An 18,705-nucleotide genomic window follows, 5' to 3' on the forward strand; every position below is an offset into this window, starting at 1 on the left:
ATAACTAGGACTTCCCCTCCCTACCCCCTCTTGTGTTCCAAATCTTCCAAATAAGCAATTAAATTCAACAAGTTCTTATCCCCAAATTACACTCATCATCAATAACCCAATTTATCCAAATTCCCATCCCCTAAGATCGATCTATACCCTTCCACGAGTTTCCCCCTTTCAAACATAGTACAGATGGAAATAAGATAAATATGAATAGTAATTTTACAACCTTTGGATTCCAATTTTCCCTCCCCTCTTTCCCCTTTGCGTTTCACCTATCCCTCCACTTCTAATATCTTCCTGGAGTTCCCACATTACACTATGACCCTCAGGTTCTTTGCCAGTCTTTAATTACGGATGTCCAATCATAGAAGGAGTCTATCAAATAAGGGCCCATTTCTTCTATCCAGGTTTTTATATCCAGGAGTAAAAACTCCAATTTTGTATCCATAAGCTTGTCAAACCTGAATATCCCAAATGTTCCCCCAGTTCTGTCCAGTTCTTGTTATTTCCTTGTTCTTGTCAATCATTCTCCTCCTTTTTATTTCTCTGTTCTCCCACAGAAATGTTCTTTTTCCAAAAATTTCTAGTGTCTCTGCAGAGGCTTGTTATTCATGGAGCAAGGCATTGCATCATGTTCCTTTCATTTTCCAACAAATAGTTCCATTGTTTCCTGTAGTGTGTAGACCTCTGTAGACAAAATAGTGTTCCATTCCTGCAGTTTCCCAGGAGATTAAAAGTTCCATTCAACTGTTCAAGTTTCCTGTGAAAAACACATGCAATATCCCTCGGCTCCTCTAGGTGGATTGCAGTAGCAAAGTTCCCTTCCAGAATCACATCCACCAGACCAAGTAGCTTGTTGACCGATATTTAAAACAGTTTATATTCAATTTATAACAAATATAACCGGCAAAGTCCTCATAACAAAATCTCTATTTTAATCTTCCTTTTTGACAGCTCTTTGACAGCTGTCAGAACCTCCATCGCTTTTCTCCAGGCAGTTTCACGAATCGCTCCAGGGATTCCGGGGGGGGGATTGCTTTTTTAAAACAATTCCACTTTTCTCCTCCAGCTCAATCTTATAATTTTCCCTCGTGAAGTTGCTGATTCGGCAAGATAAGGTTACACTCGATCTTAGTTGTCCAGTCCTTTGTTTTGGCTCTTCTACAATTTAGGGGTGGGCTGACTTCCTTTTTTCCGCTTCCCCCGTTCGCTCCGAATTTTAAAAATTTATCCCCTTTTTTTAAGTCCATATTCCAATTACTCACAGGTTCTTCTTTAGAGCCGAATTTTCAATAGAAGAAGTCAGCGCTCTCCGCCGGATGGCATGCGGCTGCGCTCGGCAGGGATAGTAGAGAACTCAAAGCACCACGCTTCTCCCCGGCACCCGATCCGTAGCCTTTAAAAAGGCTCCTTCACGAGTCGGGAGAGCGCTAACGGTGCCAGCCGAGTCTCCATGTCCACGGCCTCCTCTGGCCGTGGTTTTTAAGGGTCCCCGCATCGCCGGTGCGGTAGGACCCAGCCCCTGCCAAGCCGGCTCCCTCCGGAGCTCGGAGGGAGTCCGCCATTCAGCGATGGCGCCGACCCGGAAGTCCCGGATGGAGCTTATTTTTAGATTTCGTTCTGGACTTACCGGATGCCCTCCCCGCACTGCAATTAGGCTAGGAAAAAGGCTCCTAGCTGTTTCCAAGCGTAATTACCATATTGCGGGTGTAAGACTGTTACGTGGGTGACGGTGGATAAGAGGAGGAGGAGGAAGGGTTAACTTTCTCTATGTGCTGTGGCCATTTATTTGAATAAAGTCTCCCATTGGCTCCCAGAGAAGTCTGTTCTCAAGTCTTATACAGGCTACAGGCGGGGATATGTATTATTAAAGGTTTGTCATTGGGCCCAACTAAATGGCCTACATGCTTCCTCAGTTACCCACAACTGTATTTGATTTTAATCTGATTTGAGAGAGCCAAGAAGCTTCCAAGGTATCAGTTCTTCATGATCTAACAACTGCTGCAATTTGAGCTCTTCAGGAGCTCTTCTCCCCCTTCTACTCAACGGCCACTTCAAGCTTGAAGATCAAATTCCAAATTCAGGTTTTGCAAGTATTAAGGGCTATTCTTACGGCTATGTGCACCTTTACAAAACTTGAGAATGCGAGTGGAAGCTTTCGTTTTTGTTTTGATCCCAAAGTCATTTAAACTAAGTCAGTTTGAATCTGAGTACAGAAACAGTTCCAGACAGTCTGGACCTTGGCACCATTTGGCTTAGAAACTGGCAATAAATAAAAACAATAACGAAAGTTATAGCAGGTAGAACCAAGGGGATGTTTCCTGGTCTAGGGCTCAGGCCTTGTGTGATAATACAGTACTCTTGCAGCTGCTGGCTGACTTTTCTTTTGTTAGGAAGATAGCTCGTTAATTACCCGGAATGGTTGGTTATTCTTTCATCAGTTGGTGTTAATGGTTATGAAATGCCTCCTCCTGATAGTGTATGTGGTTTTACATGACACACGACCTGATATGTGGCATGGGAGTGCTAGAGTTGCTTTCTGATGAATCTTCCGCCTTGTGGGAGTGCCTGTTTATGCCCATTTACCTTATACAATATTTGTATATAAAGCAATTAATGGATACCTGAATTATCCCCTGCTGTTTTTGTTTTTGTTTTACTAAGGAAAACAAGATCTGCCAACACATCACCTGGAACTTCTCATCTAGAGAAGTAGCTTAGTTCTTGTGTGGTTCCTATTATTTTCAGTGGGGCTTGTGCAAGAGAACTTCCCGATGGATTGTACACCATACATTTCCATAGTCTGTTTCAAGTGTTCAAAAGACACTGATACATTATCTCAGTAATGCTTACAACAAACCTGTAAGGTCGGCCAGTATTACTGTCTAGGGCGTCTTGCCCAATAGGGGCAAGTGGCGTGGGGCGCCAAGGTGACAAGTTCTGGAGGGCACCAGGGAAGAGGCGGAGGCTGGAAGCGGCACTTCCCGGCCAACCTTACAGGTTTGTTGTAACTGCCCTTGCCTGCCTCTGCTATGCCATGCCAAAGCAGTGCCGCGCCCGGAGCCTCTGCCTGCCGCGGCCACTGTGGCATGGGCGCCAGGGAAGAGGCAGAGGCTGGGCGCAGCGCCTCTTGGCATCAGCTCACCACCTCAACCGCCTCGCTGCGGCAACGGCATGCCCGGAGCCTCCGCCTCTTCCCCGCCGGAGGAACTGCCCTCCAGCTGCTGCCTGCCTCCTCCAGCCCCGCAAAGCTGCTGGCAGTGCCGTAAAAAGGTTGGCAACTCTGGGAAACCGGGGGGTGGGGCGGAGGGATCTTTGCACCACAATACTGGATATACTTAAGACGGTCAATCAGTTTGTGTCTGAGTGACACTTGAATCAGGAACATTCCAGCCCACACTTTGAGCTACTACAACACAGCTGCTCATTTTGAATCTATTTATTATAACTCCAATTCAGCCTTGGAAGCAATAATAATTTCGCTGCTTCTGAGCATGTGCAGAAACCCCATCCTTGATTCTCAGTGCTCAGTGACTGCATCCAGGATCTGAACTTTGAATGTGAGGGTGTAGCTTTAACCTAAGTTTGATCTTTGGCACTTTTCTTTCTGTTTTGTAATGAATGACCTGATTTAGAGTTGAGTGAGGATCCAGGTGTTTTGAGGAGTGGCTGGAGAGGAGGGTTAAGGACTACGGCAGGTTGCTGGAGGCAGGAATGGTGAGTAAGGAAGGCACAGAAGATATGCAGAACCTTGAAGCATGAAGCTGTTATTTTATTAGAGTTTTTTTTTTGCTTAGCTCAATATTAGATACCTACCTGATGGGAGAAAGCAGTAGGGTTGCTGTATTTCAAAAAGTGAAAACCCTTTAAAAAAGTTTTTTAAAGTTGTTTGGGTTTTTTTGGGGGGGGGGGAGTTGTTGAGCTTTTTAAATTTTTGGCCAAAGTTGTTGATCTAAGAAAAGAAAGAAGTTATGAGCTATTTTAAAGAGATTTCGCCAGAATATACACTTGCAGCATGGATTGCCATATGCCCGATGTTTTCCTCCCGGACGTTGTTTACAAGGGCAGAATCCTGGCTATGTCCGGGAAATTCCGTATGTATGGCAACCCTATAGAGCAAATCCAATATGGGACAGGCATGGAGCCTCTTGTTGCACTCCATTAAGATCCACCCCCTCCTGAGTTTCATGTTTCTTTCTTCTTTTTAAGCAGTGTATTATGTGCCACTGTAATCCAGTTAGCAGCTTTATTGAGCAGGTCACACCCATGTTTATGCAGGGACTGTTTTATCCAACACACCTGTTCAGGCAACTGGCTTCCTCTCCCTCTCTCTCCCTTTCTAAAACCCAGCATCAAATTACCCTGATAAATAGATCTCGTGATGCAACAGCTTCCAAATGAATTCTGCAAGCGCTGCATATGGAATGTGGCAAGAGCTGGTCATTCTATCTCCTGCAACCAGGTCATTAATTGGGGGTGCCTGCGTGAGATGACTTATCGCAAGCTAGCTATCATTTAATATGCTTTTAGTGGCTATTTTAGGATGTCTCTCTCACTCTTCTCTTGATATGTCTTTAGTATTTGTACATACAGAAAAATGAAATCTGGATTGAAGTTCCAGAAGAGCCTTCTCTGGAACTTCAGAGTTCCCAAGGCTTTCTGGTGACTGCACTTGCGTCTCCAGAAACAAATTGGGAGTAACAAACAAGTGGGGTGTGTGGCAACCTTTTGAAACATCACCACGTCCGATAAACTGCCTGTCCCAAAACCAAGTGCTGAGGAGCCTCTACACCAGCAACAATTTTTTGCAGAACGGACTAGGATCTTGGAGACCATGGTTTAAATCTCCACTCAGTCCTTATGTACACTGAGTGACCCTGGGCCAGTTGCTCTTTTGGGGCAAGACAGTTGGCAGAGGGGGGGGGGGAGAGAGAGTGTCAACCACCATACCACCAGTTTTCAAAACCTTTAGTGGAGCTGACCAGCATTAACTGATCTTCACAGAATTGTCCTGTTTATGCTACAGTGGTACCTTGGTTCTCAAATTTAATCTGTTTGATTCCCAAAATGGTTTGAAAACCAAGGCGCAGCTTCAGATTGGCTGCAAGAGCTTCCTGCGCTCAATCGGAAGCCGCAGAAGCCACGTTGGACGTTCGGCTTCTGTAAAACATTCACAAACTGGAACACTCAAGCGCTTTTGTAACTACGTCTGTGACCTTCTTCTAGAACAGGGGTGGCCAAATTCCAAGAGACTGTGATCTATTCACAGAATTAAAAACTACCCCCCTTTTTAGGGGTTCAGGTCAAAGTTGTGGAGCTCTTTTTTGGGGGGGGGCCTGGCATTTTTACATTGTTTTGCGGTCAAAGAGGAACAGCAACTCACCAAAGGATCACTGGGATAAAAACAGCCTCGGTTTGTAAACTCCGCCTTCCATTCTCCAACAATGGAGGGCGCGGGAAGGGGGCCAGCAATCGACCAAAACCTCTCAGGGATCGACTAGTAGATCACGATCGACCTGTTGGACATCCCTGTTCTAGAAGAATCTAATGTGCAGCCAGTTTCTACACCAGTTACAGTCTGTGGTGACATACATGGACAGTTTTATGATTTATGTGAATTGTTCAGAACTGGAGGTCAGCTTCCTGACACAAACTATATATATTTATGGGTGACTTTGTAGACAGAGGCTATTATAGCCTTGAGACGTTTGCCTATCTTCTTGCCCTGAAAGCAAAATGGCCTGATTGCATCACACTTTTAAGTAGGAATCATGAGAGCAGACAGGTAACTCAAGTGGGTTTTATGACGAATGCCAAACCAAATATGGCAACGCTAATGCCTGGAGATATTGCATCAAAAGTTTTTGACATGCTCGCAGTAGCAGTGTAACTAGATGAGCAAATCTTCTGTATACATGGGGGCCTATCTCCAGACATAAAAACACTGGACCAGATTCAGACCATTAAGTGCAACCAAGAGATCCCACACAAAGCAGCTTTTTGTGACCTTGTTTGGTCTGATCCAGAAGATGTGGACACCTGGGCCTTAAGTCTCCGCGGATCAGGCTGGCTGTTTGGGGCAAAAGTCACAAATGAATTTGTCCATATCAACAACTTAAAGCTCATCTGCCAAGCCCACCAGCTGGTGCACAAAGGTTATAAATTCATGTTTGGTGAGAAGTTGGTCACAGTGTGGTCTGCTCCGAACTACTGCTATCAGTGTGGAAATATTGCCTCAATCATGGCATTTGAAGGTGCAAATACAAGGGAACCAAAGCTCTTCTGTGCAGTTCCAGACTCAAAACGTGTGCTTCCTCCAAGAACAACCACACTGTATTTCCTCTGAGATGTGGCTTTGCTGTCACATACCCTTTACTTTTGTGACGTACCTTTTTAGCACTTTGCTGCTGAAATGCTGCCTCTTGCCTTTTATATTTTTTAATTATCTAAATGTGTTGTATATGGTCAATAGGGATGCATCTTTCAATCTCTTTCTCTGTCTCTCCTCTTATCGCTACCCTACCTGTCTTGCCAGCTTTTGAAATGTCTCTGAACACCTACCTAGCTGTTTTGTAATACTTGTGATTTGTTTATTTTTAGTTCAGTTCTTTTTTTAAATAGGGACACTGCATTTCCCCTTTAAAGAAATAAATCCAAACAGCAAAACATCAGAACTAGTTGGATCTTCTTTCATCCAAGGGGTTGATTTTTTGGGGGGGGGGGCTGTTGTTTTTTTGAATAAGCTGTTAAAAAATTCCAGCAGCAAAGTTGTATTTGGTGTGCATAATGGGACTGTCCAAGCCCTGCTAGTGAGCACATTGCCAAGACGTATAAAAAATGTCCTGGTTTATATTTTGTTTTAATTCAGCATAAATACATGGTTTTAATGGCTGCCTCTGATCTCCCGTCACCCGTTGCTTTTATTATCTGTTTTATTTTTTAAGATTTAAACTAAAATGCAAAACCTTGTACAGGTATTTGGATTTGTACGTTGAAATAATGGTTCTGATTTTTCTCGGATACCTTGTCTTTTTAATAAAGTCATATCCTGAACTCAAGTCTCTAGGTTAAGCATTCAAAATAAAACCCTACATTGTTGATGTGGGAAAGATAATAATTCAGGATGGCTCCTCAAGGTTTCCAATGGAAGCTATTAAATCTGTGAGGAGGTAGAAGCAAAGGGGGCAAGCTGTATCTCAACAAGTTGTCCCATCTGAGTTTTTCCCCATTCCTCCAGTACCTGCAAGAGAGTTGACTTGAGAAGGGGATGTTCACTAATATACCTGTTCACAACTCATCAGATAGAAGCCAGTAACCCTGCACTGGGGACCATGCTCTGGATGTTTCAAGTGCTGCAAGGCTTTGCCCTCTGGTCTACCAGAACTACCCTGTTTAGTTCCCAGAATATTAGCTTCTCGAGAGCTGGCAATCCTGCACTTGCTTCCTACTCCACTACAGTGAAGCATGGGAGGGAGTAGGCTAGACCAGAACCTTTCTCCCTGCAGTTTCTGGGAGTTTTTTTTTTTACTTGCAGGTGGTATTTGTTATGTACTGAAGTTATCACCTTGGGCCAGCAGGGGGATACTGTAGATAGTTATGCAAATGAAGGATCGAAAAGTGACGTTCAGTGATTGGATAGTTTTAGTAGGCAAATGAAGGATCGAAAAGTGACGTTCTGTGATTGGATAGTTTTAGAATGTTGTTACAGTAACAAGGTACTGGAGCTCTATATAAGCAGGCTGACTGAGCCCCTCAGTTTAGTTCTGTTCTGACATCTGAATAAAGAAGAGCTGTTTGAAGAATGGCTGTGTCGTCTGCTATGTTCGCCCACAACTTAACAGTCTTTTATTGGTGTGGGTGCATTAAAATACGGCACCCTTGCAGCCGTGAAGTGCTACACTGCACTCTAATTATACAACATGCGTTGACCAGGCTGCATTCTCACAGAGCACCTGTTTTCATGTGACTAATATCAGCTTTCATTTGTTCCTGCTTGTCTTTGTTTTGTGAGCCTCTTCATTGCTCATGTACTGTCTCTGACCTGTCAGCCTGCCAAGCATTATCTAACATCTCTGTCCTTTTGAAACACGGAATGGTGTAATCTTAATTACTATTTATCATCGCTCAGATGATTGTGAACTTTGTACCCGTTCTCCTCTGGCCTAGCTCTGGCTGACACACCTTGGTACTGCGAGGCCTTGAAAATCCGCCCCAGAGTTGGTATCTCCACCCTCCACAAGAGAACTGTGAAGCCATTTATGCATGGTAGACAAGCAAGCTGAAATAGAACATCTTTCCGTCCGACTCTCTATCTCTGGCTTTATGATTCGAACAGATCCTTAGGGAGCGTTGTACAAGGCACCTCTCCTTTAATGGTCAAATTCAGGGCTTGATTTGAGGGGGGCTCAGCAGAACTCAAAGAATTATGTTCTGAGCATGTCACAATCTTGACTGGAAATCCCTACACATTTAGCATCAGGAAAACATCTTACCTGAAAAGAGGGTCTGATTTCCAGACAGGTTAGAGGCTCCTCTCATTTCATAACCTAAACTTAGCACAGTTTATACTCCTTAAATCAACAAAAATTGCATACTTGGCCATGAATTTTAAGGCTGCAGCCTCTTGCACTCTTACTTGGGAGGAGATTACATTGAGCAAACTTTGTTTTATTTACTTATTTTATTTTTCATCCTGCCTTCATCCAAGTTAAAGCCCCAGGTTTCTGAAAACAATAACTTTATTAAAGATTTTTCAGACTGTAACAATGGAATCATAACACAGAATTGGTAGAGTACATATTGTAAAATATCTGAACAACAACAACAGAATTATTCACTCATCATTGCACGTCTTCATGTGTCTATTGTAATAAACTGCAGGGAATATTCAGGCCACACCCAAATGCATAGCTCCTCCACAAATTAATCTGGGACAATCTGGCCTGCATTTGCTCTTTATTCCAGTTTTGAGAAGTTAAGAATGATATCCAAACAGCCTCTAACTGGTCATTTTTAGCATACTTAATCAGCTCCCAATTTATGTTAAACATTCAAGTAATGCCATTTCCCGAACATTATCCAGTCAGCCCTTTACCAGTTTTTGTAAGGATATGTTTGTACTGTTTCAACTACAAAAATAGAATAATAGAAAGATCATATACCTAAAAATAGAGAGTAATCGGCAATATCCCTCATCCAATAGCTCATAGCCATCTTATCCTGACAGGTTTCTCCATCAGGAGTGTCCAGAACAAGTGATATTTTTATAGGATTTTATGCCCAATGTGTTATGTACTGAAGTTCTCACCCTGGGCCAGCAGGGGGGATACTGTAGATAGTTTTCACTCAGGTCCACATATGCAAATAAGGGATTGAAAGTGACGTTCATTGATTGGATAGTTACAGAAAGTGGTTACTGTTGCATTGTAGTGGAGCTCTATATAAGCAGGCTGGCTGAACCCTTCAGTTCAGTTCTGTTCTGGCCTGTGAATAAACAAGAGCTGTTTGAAGAATCGCTGTGTCGTCTGATATGTTCACCCACAAATTAACACAATGCAAAAGCCATTACAAAAACCAATCGCTTGCAAAGTCGTGGCTTAATGCTTGTGCTTGTTTTGCTAGCTACTTTCATTGCACAACCTATTGGTATGCCATTCCATTATACTTCCTCCTTCCCCAGATTTCCAATTCTTCTCAACCACCTGCTTTACAAATTTTCCAGTGACTAGCTAACTCCAAATGAACAGCTGTGAGCAAAATAATTATTAGGTCTTGGTGAACTTATATTGGTGCTGCACTATTGCCAGTAGGGCCGAGGCCAGGTCAGGTGGGATTAATTGCCCTTTAATGTCTGGAATTTTGTAAATATCACTTCCCAAAAACCTTGAACATATACTATCACATATGGCCCATATGCACGGGTTTTGAGTTGTCCAAGGCAAGAGCTCTCCCTCACATTTTTTTTTTAAAGTAGGTTATCTTTCCCAAACTGCATAACCCCTCACCCCAGCTCATCTGACCTTCAGTATTCATACGTGGGCAGTGATTCCAACTAATATATAGAATGATGAAAGATAATGAGATAACATACATAATCTTAAACTTTTATTTTTCTTATTTGAGCGATGCATATCGTACCCCTCAATAAAATTCTTGACAGGTATTTTGGAGTGCTTTGGGACTAGTTTGACAGGTAAAATACACTTTATCTGTATTGTATATTAATTGCTGCTAGTCAGATTGACTATAGTGTTTCTAAACTGTTGTGACATATTTGACACCTAGCTAAATAAAAAAACAAGGGCACTATATTTGAGTTATGCTGGCTGAATGATCTTAGGAAGTGGCTAAGTGCTCTTAGCACTGCTTTGCCAGTCCAGATGGAATTACACCTCCAGCATGACACTTAAGCTGATGGAACTCTGCTGGTATGTTGGCAGAGATACTGCGCTGGCAAAGTGACAGTGGTAGATAGGACAGGTGCGGTGGGGAAAGCAGAATGGGATAGAATCATGGGTGTGCCCTGAGCAGGGCATAGTTACACCTCTTCATTTCCAAGACATGTCCATTTGACAGTGGAGCATTATGCCAGGTCTGAGGTTGGTGCAAGTAATTTTGCCTCCCATAGAAGTTAACAGGGAGGGGGGAATTACATATAAAAATAGCAGCCCTCCCACCTCCTTCCCCACTCACCTCAGAATGATAAGAGCATACAGGAGACAGCAAACCTTTTCAGCAGGGGGCCGGTCCACTGTCTCTCAGACCTTGTGGGGGGCCGGACTATATTTTTTGGGGGGAATGAACGAATTCCTACGCCCCACAAATAACCCAGAGATGCATATTAAATAAAAGAACACATTCTGCTCATGTAAAAGCATGCTGATTCCCGGACTGTCCATGGGCCGGATTTAGAAGGCAATTGAGCCAGATCTGGTCACCGGGCCTTAGTTTGCCTACCTATGGCATAGGATATGCCTTCCACTGGCATATCTGTAGCATGGTGTGAGTAGAGGACTGTTTTGCTTTGGTGTAATCCTGTACTCGCCTAGGAGTAAGCCCAGCTGAACTTAATGAGACTTCAGAATCGCTATGTATAGGATTGCAGTTTAAAATGTGTCTTTAGTGATAATTTCATCCTTGGTTGGGTGAACAACAAGATTTTAACAGAAGGATTTGCTTGTGCAGAGGGGCGAGGGCGCAGATTATAATAGTTTTAAAGCTTGATACGGAAGGGGGTTTAGCCGTAACAAGCGTAACATGTAAGCATTGTGTGATCCTGTTTTGAGATTCCAAGGTGTTTGAGAGGCTGTTCATGACCAATAAACAAATTTGTGTTTTTGAGTATTGTTTTAATGAAAGAAAGGTAAATAATTGTGACATAACTCAAAACCCTAAGTTTCTGATTTAACTATTTGGCTTTTGAAACTTCCAGGTTCTGGTAGGTAAAATTCAAAATTGTGGCATTTTGAAAATGGGCGTTTTGAAACAGAGTGCAGTATACTTACACAAATTCTTACATTTTGGCTCTAAAGCCTTTCTGTTACTTGATGTCATTTTCAGTTTCATACAATATCATGTTTGGAATACCTGCAAGTTTAAATTATTGAGTGAATTTAAATTATTGAGTGAATTTAAAGTTTTATTGGGTACGAGGAAACCGTGTACATTGTCAAATGTGTTTCCCAAATCCCTCTATTTTATCCTTCTCTAAACTGTAAATTACAAATCTGAAATTCACAAACTGAATGCTACATAAATTGTAAAACTTTTTTTTGAAGGATTGGAGAAAAGATTTTTCATCATTCCTATTTTAAAATCCAAAAGCTCCTTTCAGGTTTGAGTTCAACACTGGCGAAGTGAGAATTTAAAGTTTGGCAGCTGCCATTCCCACAGGTTCCCTCCCCTCCCCGGTCTCTGAGGTTTCGTCCTTGGTTGCCCGTAGCAACCCACCTAAGATGTCGCTCCCTCATAAGGTGAGACGCAGGCCGCTAAGAATGTACGGAGATTACGTATTGGGGTGGGAGGGGGAAGGGCTAAGGACCCGTTGCGGATGGCAACACCGTCCAAAGACAATGGGAACGACCGTAGTAGCTATTCGATCGGCGGTTGGTTGCTACCTCCGTCGCTCAAACCACATAGCGCGGGGGGGGGGAGCCTCGCGAGCGTTTAACGGATTGGCGAATTTGTGATGTCAGTCGGCGCTCAGTCCGGCCGGCCCACTACTATAGCGATTGGGACTTTCCCCTTATCAGGGTCTTTTTTTTTTTTTTTAATACCATCTACCGTTTTTTCCCCCCCTGAACGCGCTCCGATTGGCCGTTATGATGTCACTTGCTGGGAGGTTTGGAGCTGGGAGGCCTGCTTGTCCTCTGATTGGGCAAACGAGCTGTCGCTCGCCCCCGTCTTAGAGGAGGATTGGACGAGGCAGCGCGGCGGGCGGGGAAAAGAGTGGTGGTAGACGGGTGCTGCTGTTTGGGGCTCGGGACCGGCTCCGGGGCAAGGCCCGCCTGAAGGCAGCGGCGGGTGCTGAAACAACGGGAGCTGGGGAAGGGAAGGTATGAAACGAAGTGGGGTGGGCAGGAGGATAGGGCTATATGAGGGGAAGGGGGTGGAGTTAAACAAAACACGGGGAAGACTAAAAGGGGGGGAGGAAAGCATAAAGCGGAGGTGGGGGGGTGGCGAGGAGAAACTGAGAGAGCAATGGGGTCCGCGGTAGACAAGTGGGACCTCTAACTGGGCCGCTGGTGGAGAGCGAATTTAGGGGAGGGGGCTAAAGAAACGGTGGCCTTGAATAGGCCAGGTGGGAGGGAAGCGGGTAGGAGGAAACGTGGGCTGGGCGAGCAGCGGCGAGAGCAGGAGAAGGCGGCGGGGAAGACCGAGAGGAGCAGAAAGCTGAGGAGAAAGGAGCCGCGTGTGGTGCGCTGGTCAAGGGAGGCTGCGGAAGGTTAGGGGGCAAACTGAGGCCAGACCCTTGCAAGCGGCGGCTGGTGGGCTGAGGGAAGTGTGGGGGAAGGGCCTGGAAGCTGTGGCGTGGGGGGGGGGAGGTTTGAGTAGGGTGTATCGGGGGTCTCGAGAGCTAAAGGGCAACCACGTGGGCTAGAGGAGGAAAGGAAAGGGGTTGGTGGGCTTGGGCTGTGTGGAGGGGTTAAACGTTAAAAGTTGGCCTGGAGAAGTGAGGGCTGGGGGAACTCCCTTTTCTGGTTTCCCCGGTGTTGTTGGGAAACGAAGCAACCTGAAGCAGGGACTTGGTAAGGATGGTGCAGGTGGATGTGGGAGGGGTTACTCCACAATTCGGGGGGGGGGTAGTTCGGGAGCGGAGGGTCAGATTGGATGAAGGATTCTTGGAGTGGAGCGCGACTTTCATTGTAGGTTTGGGTTGTAAACCACATTCGGTACAGTAGGCTAGAGTGGTGGTATGCAAATTTTAAAAATCGAAAGAGCCTGTGAATTATAAGGGCTGTTTGGTGTTCTGAAGAAAAGTATAGGTATGCTTTATTATGCAACAGTGATTTGGGGAAAATATTGCCCTACCTTACAAGGTTGTTGTAAGAACTGCTGTGTAGTGTTTGAAGCTCCCATTGTTCTAGGAGCATTTTGCAACGGGGAATTTCATTAGTGCGAGCAGTTTCTGAGCTCTGGGTGCAGTACTGTGCCTAAGATTTTAGATTAAACTGCAGGGTGGGAGGAAAGGAAGATTTTTTTTCTGCCTCCCCACTTCCAGCTACTCTCTGAAGACTGGAGAAGAGACCCTCTTAAGAATATTGGGGGGTGGGCAGGGGAAGGACTAGACCGTGTGAAAAATGAACATAATACTTTAGCTGCAGTTCATTCTTTTTCAGCTTTGTATCCTTCTTATTAAAAAATTGTGCCTAGACATTCCATTGTTGCGTCCATAACCTAGGTTCAAAGTACCATTTAGCTTCTAGCATTTCATATCTCAGTTTCTAACATTGCTACTGTGATAAAGTATGTCAGCAGTCCCCAGTTTGGTCCCCTCCATATGTTTTTGACTGCAGCTCGCATCTTCCCTGATCACTGACCATGTTGTCTGGAACTGATAGATGTGGGCACCCAGAAAGAGCACTGTAGGAAAGCTAAGTAGTATCTATTTACAGGCTTCCCATAGGCACCTGGTTGTCTGCAGTGAGAACAGGATGTGGGACTTGACTGGCCTTTGATCTGATTCAGCTGAGCTCTTGTATTCTTAAATGGATGCATGGTGAAATGTAGATGGGGCTGTAAGCATCAGTGTACTTCACTATCTATTGAGTATAGTTCTGTTTCCCAGTAGAGTGCTAGAAGCCTGGAGGAAGATGGTAGTGGGTGTGGTATAGTTATGGTCAAGATGACCAAGAGCATAATGGGTAGTTTGGAGACTAGCAGATTATTGAGTGGGGAAAAGAGGTGATTAGAGAACCTTTGAATAGTATACAACTTTATTTATTTCATAAAATTTATACACTGTTTGATTGTAAACAAACAAACCTCAAATTAGACCCTCTTAAAAAGGATTAATTATGAAAAGTTCTTGCTTTCTGATCCCATGTTTGCAATCTTCAGAAAATGAATTGAAATCCCCATTTCAAAGAAGGTCTTTTAGGTTTTGTACACCATGTTTTAACTGGGTTTTTTTTGACTGCAGACGAATTCTGGAGGTTGAAGTCTTGTGCATATTTACCTGGGAGAAAGCCCCATTGAATGTAGTGAGACTCATCCTTAAGTAGACATGGATTGGATTGTGCTCTTAAATTGTGATAATGGATAATAATAATAATAATAATAATAATAATAATAATAATAATAATAATTTATTTGTACCCCGCCCATCAGGCTGGGCTTCCCCAGCCACTCTGGGCAGCTTCCAACAAAGATTAAAAGTACATTAAAATGTCACACATTAAAAACTTCCCTGAACAGGGCTGCCTTCAGATGTCTACTATGTGATTCAGGGGGTGCAACTTTTGAGTGGGCTATTAGGTAACTGGAACAAGAAAGTAATACTTTCTAGAAGGAGGAGACAGCAGGGAAATTAATGGCAAGGCACTGTTTTATGTGTGGCTAAGAGTGTGTGAACACCAAGTAGGGTAGATTGATTTAAATCAGGAAGAATAAAAGACAAATTTAAAATACTGATTTTAAATTGTTTCCCATTGATTCTACAAATTATTTCTAAAACTATGGTGTAAGACACCAATAAACTATGTTATTTACACGGTTTAATTCTTTCAACCAGGCTTTACACCTCTTTGTCATGTTGTATGTACATTTTGTATGCTCTCCTTTCTTACCAGTACAAAAAATGTCTTTAAAATATTCCCGTATGGGGCCTGTCATAATCAGGTTTCATGATTGTTTGGAGGTTAATAAGCATTTCTTCTCAGAAGTAAGTCCCATGGAGCTCAGTGAGACTTACTCCTAGAAAGAGAGTATAGAATTGGAACCTTAGCACGAGAATATTGGAACATGCAGACTGGACAGTTTGTCTTCTCTTCTTCCCAATGTTCTTCCCTGCTTCACCCTGCCTTTGCCCATCCCACCCTCACAAATAAAAGGAAAAATAAAATACACATGAATGATATGTCAAAGCAAGGCTTCATAGTTTGTAGGCAGACTAGAATAGATCTATTTTCTTCAGGTGAAAATGCATGTATATGTTTGGCAGATAGTGTAAATACTCATATTTGAGAAATTGTCAAATTGGCCTTTTATGTACAGAAGCCTCATTTAACTCAATGTATATGACACTGATTCTGTGGGGAGCTGGAGGACTAACCTGCCTTTATTAAGATTTTTTAATATTAACCTAAATTATTTGCAGTTTAAACAATATGTTTAAATATATGCATATATATATATATATATGCTTTCGTAGATTTTCACGGGTACAGGAATGCAGGTTTTGGTGTCCTCGGGTGTCTTCCCGTGTAAAAGTATATATATATTACCTTGCAAGTAGGAAATATTTCAAAAACTTGCAAGTAAGTCTAAATAGAAAAACTAAAGGGAATTGTTCTAGTATAATGTGAGGAGAAGATGACATTCTCAGTTGAGAAAAGTGTTTAAAGAGTTGAGCGTTGGGGATGGGGTTGGTTGGGGCTGTGGATTTCATAATGGAATTTAAAATTTTTGAAAGCTCAGAACTGTTAGAGATGTGCATCCTTGTGGGGCTGTATAAATAAGTACAGGCTCTCTGGTGGTCTGAAAAAGGATTTTATGGTAGTGACTGGCCTAGGGGGAATTCTCCAGGCTGTCTCCCATGTTATCTGGATGCATTTTGAGAAGGTTTAAAATGAGACTGAAATGCGAGCCCAGAAAGTCATAGTGACAGAGGTTAGGATTAAAGAGGGGGCAAGCATGCCGGAAAACATGTGTTGGGGGATTCTGGCTCTCCTAGATCTTTAAAAACAACAACAACAACAACAACAACTTTGAAATCACATGTCTCTGATGGAAAGGAAAAGAGAGGGAGACTGAAATGTGATAGTAGGCCAGAACAGAGATTGGGTTAGGATGAGTAGATGATTGCACTTAGCAAATCAAGGTATGGATTTTGAAATTTCTTGTCCCCCCCCCCCCCTTATTGCTGGTGGTGACAACTGATTGAACAAAGATTAAGAGTGGGTTACAACAAATGTTACAGGTTAAATGAGGCAAAAGTTGTGTTGAAATGCTACAGGAAGGCAAAAGTTGTGTTGAAATGCTACAGGAAGGCTATCATCTTTCTACTTAAGGCTCATATATAATTCTTATTTTAAAAAAATCAAGGATGCGTTATGGATATGTTATGATGTGCACACACATTTTCTCTCTCCTGCAGTTTTGTGATGGGCATGCTAAGCCTTCCCTATTTTCATGTGGCTTAATTGCAACTGTCAAAAGTGGGTTCGTAATAGTAATTTAATGCTGTACATGCAACCTCATGTCCTTGGGAGTTTGCTAACTAAGAACTTGCATGTGAGTCATGGGCATAGCTAGGATTTATGTTGGGGGGGGCAGGACCTTTGTTTTTTTTGGGGGGGGCAGAACTGAGCTATCTGCATCTCATATTATTAAGTATATTTATTTACCTGCACCCCCCCCGGCAATGCCCATGGTGTGAGTGTGAATGAGTGTGTGAGTGCTTTAGGGGCTGCTGTGTTACACTAAGTCAAATCATTAGCTCATTTAGCTCAGTATTATCAACACTGATGTATTATCAACATCTCTCCAGGTTTTAGACAGGATACTTTCCCAGCCCTATCAGGAGACACCAGGATTTGAACCTAGACTTTTTGTGTGCAAAACATGTGCTCTAGCCTTTCCCCTTTGAATTAAACTCTTAGGAACTTTGGCTCATTACTTCCTGTCCATCCGTCTCTCTACAGTTTCCATGGTTCCTTATAATCACCAGAGGGGTCAAGGTAGATTAAGGATAACAGGGAGTGGTCAGATTTTTCATACATAAGCTCAGGATGACACACATGAAATACCCTAAATCCTCCACAAGCTCTTTCGTGGCAGCTTACAAGAATGAAGAAGAAGAAAAAAATAACATTAGTATAACCTCTAAAAACATTAACAATGCATTTTGCAGAACAAAATGAGGACTTTAGACCAAATGAACCTTAAAGCTCAGCTACTCTGTAAGAATATTTACCTTCTGGATGTTAAATGACCCCTAATAGTTAAACACTCCCTGCCCCTTTGAAACACAATGCATGTGTATTCTGTAAGCATTATGATGCTATAAACGTGGTAGGTGCAACTTTGTGGGGAAATGTTGGGGGATTCTTTCAAACTGATGTGTATATACAGTAATTCAGAGTTCTGTAGCTAATAATTGAGGAAATATGAACATTCCAAAGTGGGGCAAGGCACCATGGAAAAGAAGTGAAAGAAGCTGGTGGGGTGGATAGTGAGGTTATTTGGCTTTCCCACAGTATCACAAATATACATGTTAGGTATCTGTGACTGGAATGGAAATCAGAGGATTTGGCAGTTTCTGGAGCAGGGACAAAATTAGGGGGAAGTGAACATGTTAAGCAAGAGCTTAATAGTATTTTTGGTTCTGCATTTGTTGGATAGATGTGGGTTTTGTTCTAAAGTGCCAGCAAGCTCTGTGTGTGAAGTAGGAGAAGTAGCTGCAGAGATGTATGTTGATGAATAGGTAAAGGTACCCCTGACGGTTAGGTCCAGTCACAGACGACTCTGGGGTTGTGCGCTCACCTCGCTCTATAGGCTGAGGGAGCGGGCATTTGTCCACAGACAGCTTCTGGGTCATGTGGCCAGCATGACTAAGCTGCTTCTGGCGAACCAGAGCAGCGCACAGAAATGCCATTTACCTTCCTGCCAGAGCCGTACCTATTTATCTACTAGCACTTTGACGTGCTTTTGAACTGCTAGGTGGGCAGGAGCAGGGACTGGGTAGCAACGGGAACTCACCCTGTTGCGGGGATTCGAACCACCGACCTTCCGATCGGCAAGCCCTAGGCTCTGTGGTTTAGATCACAGCACCACCCACATCCCCATGTTGATGAATAACACCCTTCTAAAACCTGAAAGCCAGGCTTCACACTTGTACTTAATGTAAATTGACCAGAAACTCATACTGAATAAAAGCATAATCAGCATACTTCAAAATCATTGGCTGTAAGCAGCTGGGATAGAGGATAAAGGGTGGTTGAAAAGCGAGTAGGGCACTAGTTTTATTTGCAAGGTTGTTATTATCAGTTG

At 43.3% G+C, this 18,705-nt stretch overlaps 1 protein-coding gene, 1 long non-coding RNA gene and 1 pseudogene across 5 annotated transcripts in view; 2 read left to right on the top strand and 1 right to left on the bottom strand.

Moving 5' to 3' along the window:
- Positions 1-5,447: 5,447 nt before the first annotated feature.
- Positions 5,448-6,698, top strand: LOC310830203 (serine/threonine-protein phosphatase 6 catalytic subunit pseudogene; annotated as a pseudogene). Its single transcript has one exon. The product of its transcript is annotated as a serine/threonine-protein phosphatase 6 catalytic subunit pseudogene (transcript).
- A 2,076-nt stretch (positions 6,699-8,774) lies between these two features.
- Positions 8,775-12,083, bottom strand: LOC310830291. The gene is made up of 3 exons (XR_014557548.1): positions 11,944-12,083; positions 11,499-11,580; positions 8,775-9,477 (listed from the first exon to the last, which is right to left on the bottom strand). It is a non-coding gene; the product is annotated as an uncharacterized lncRNA (long non-coding RNA).
- The window catches only part of NFE2L1 (NFE2 like bZIP transcription factor 1), a 33,298-nt gene continuing 26,665 nt past the window's right edge, over positions 12,073-18,705 (top strand). For 2 of the 3 annotated variants that reach the window (XM_083709327.1, XM_083709329.1), the window contains exon 1: positions 12,073-12,548. The gene's annotated coding sequence lies outside the window, so the exon portion shown is untranslated. Of the gene's footprint in view, positions 12,549-16,421; positions 16,535-18,705 lie in introns of those variants that run through there. The other variant, XM_083709328.1, reaches the window with a different exon arrangement.

The sequence above is a fragment of the Podarcis gaigeae genome (assembly GCF_964106915.1).
Source record: "Podarcis gaigeae genome assembly, chromosome: 13".
Taxonomy (NCBI): Eukaryota; Metazoa; Chordata; class Lepidosauria; order Squamata; family Lacertidae; genus Podarcis; species Podarcis gaigeae.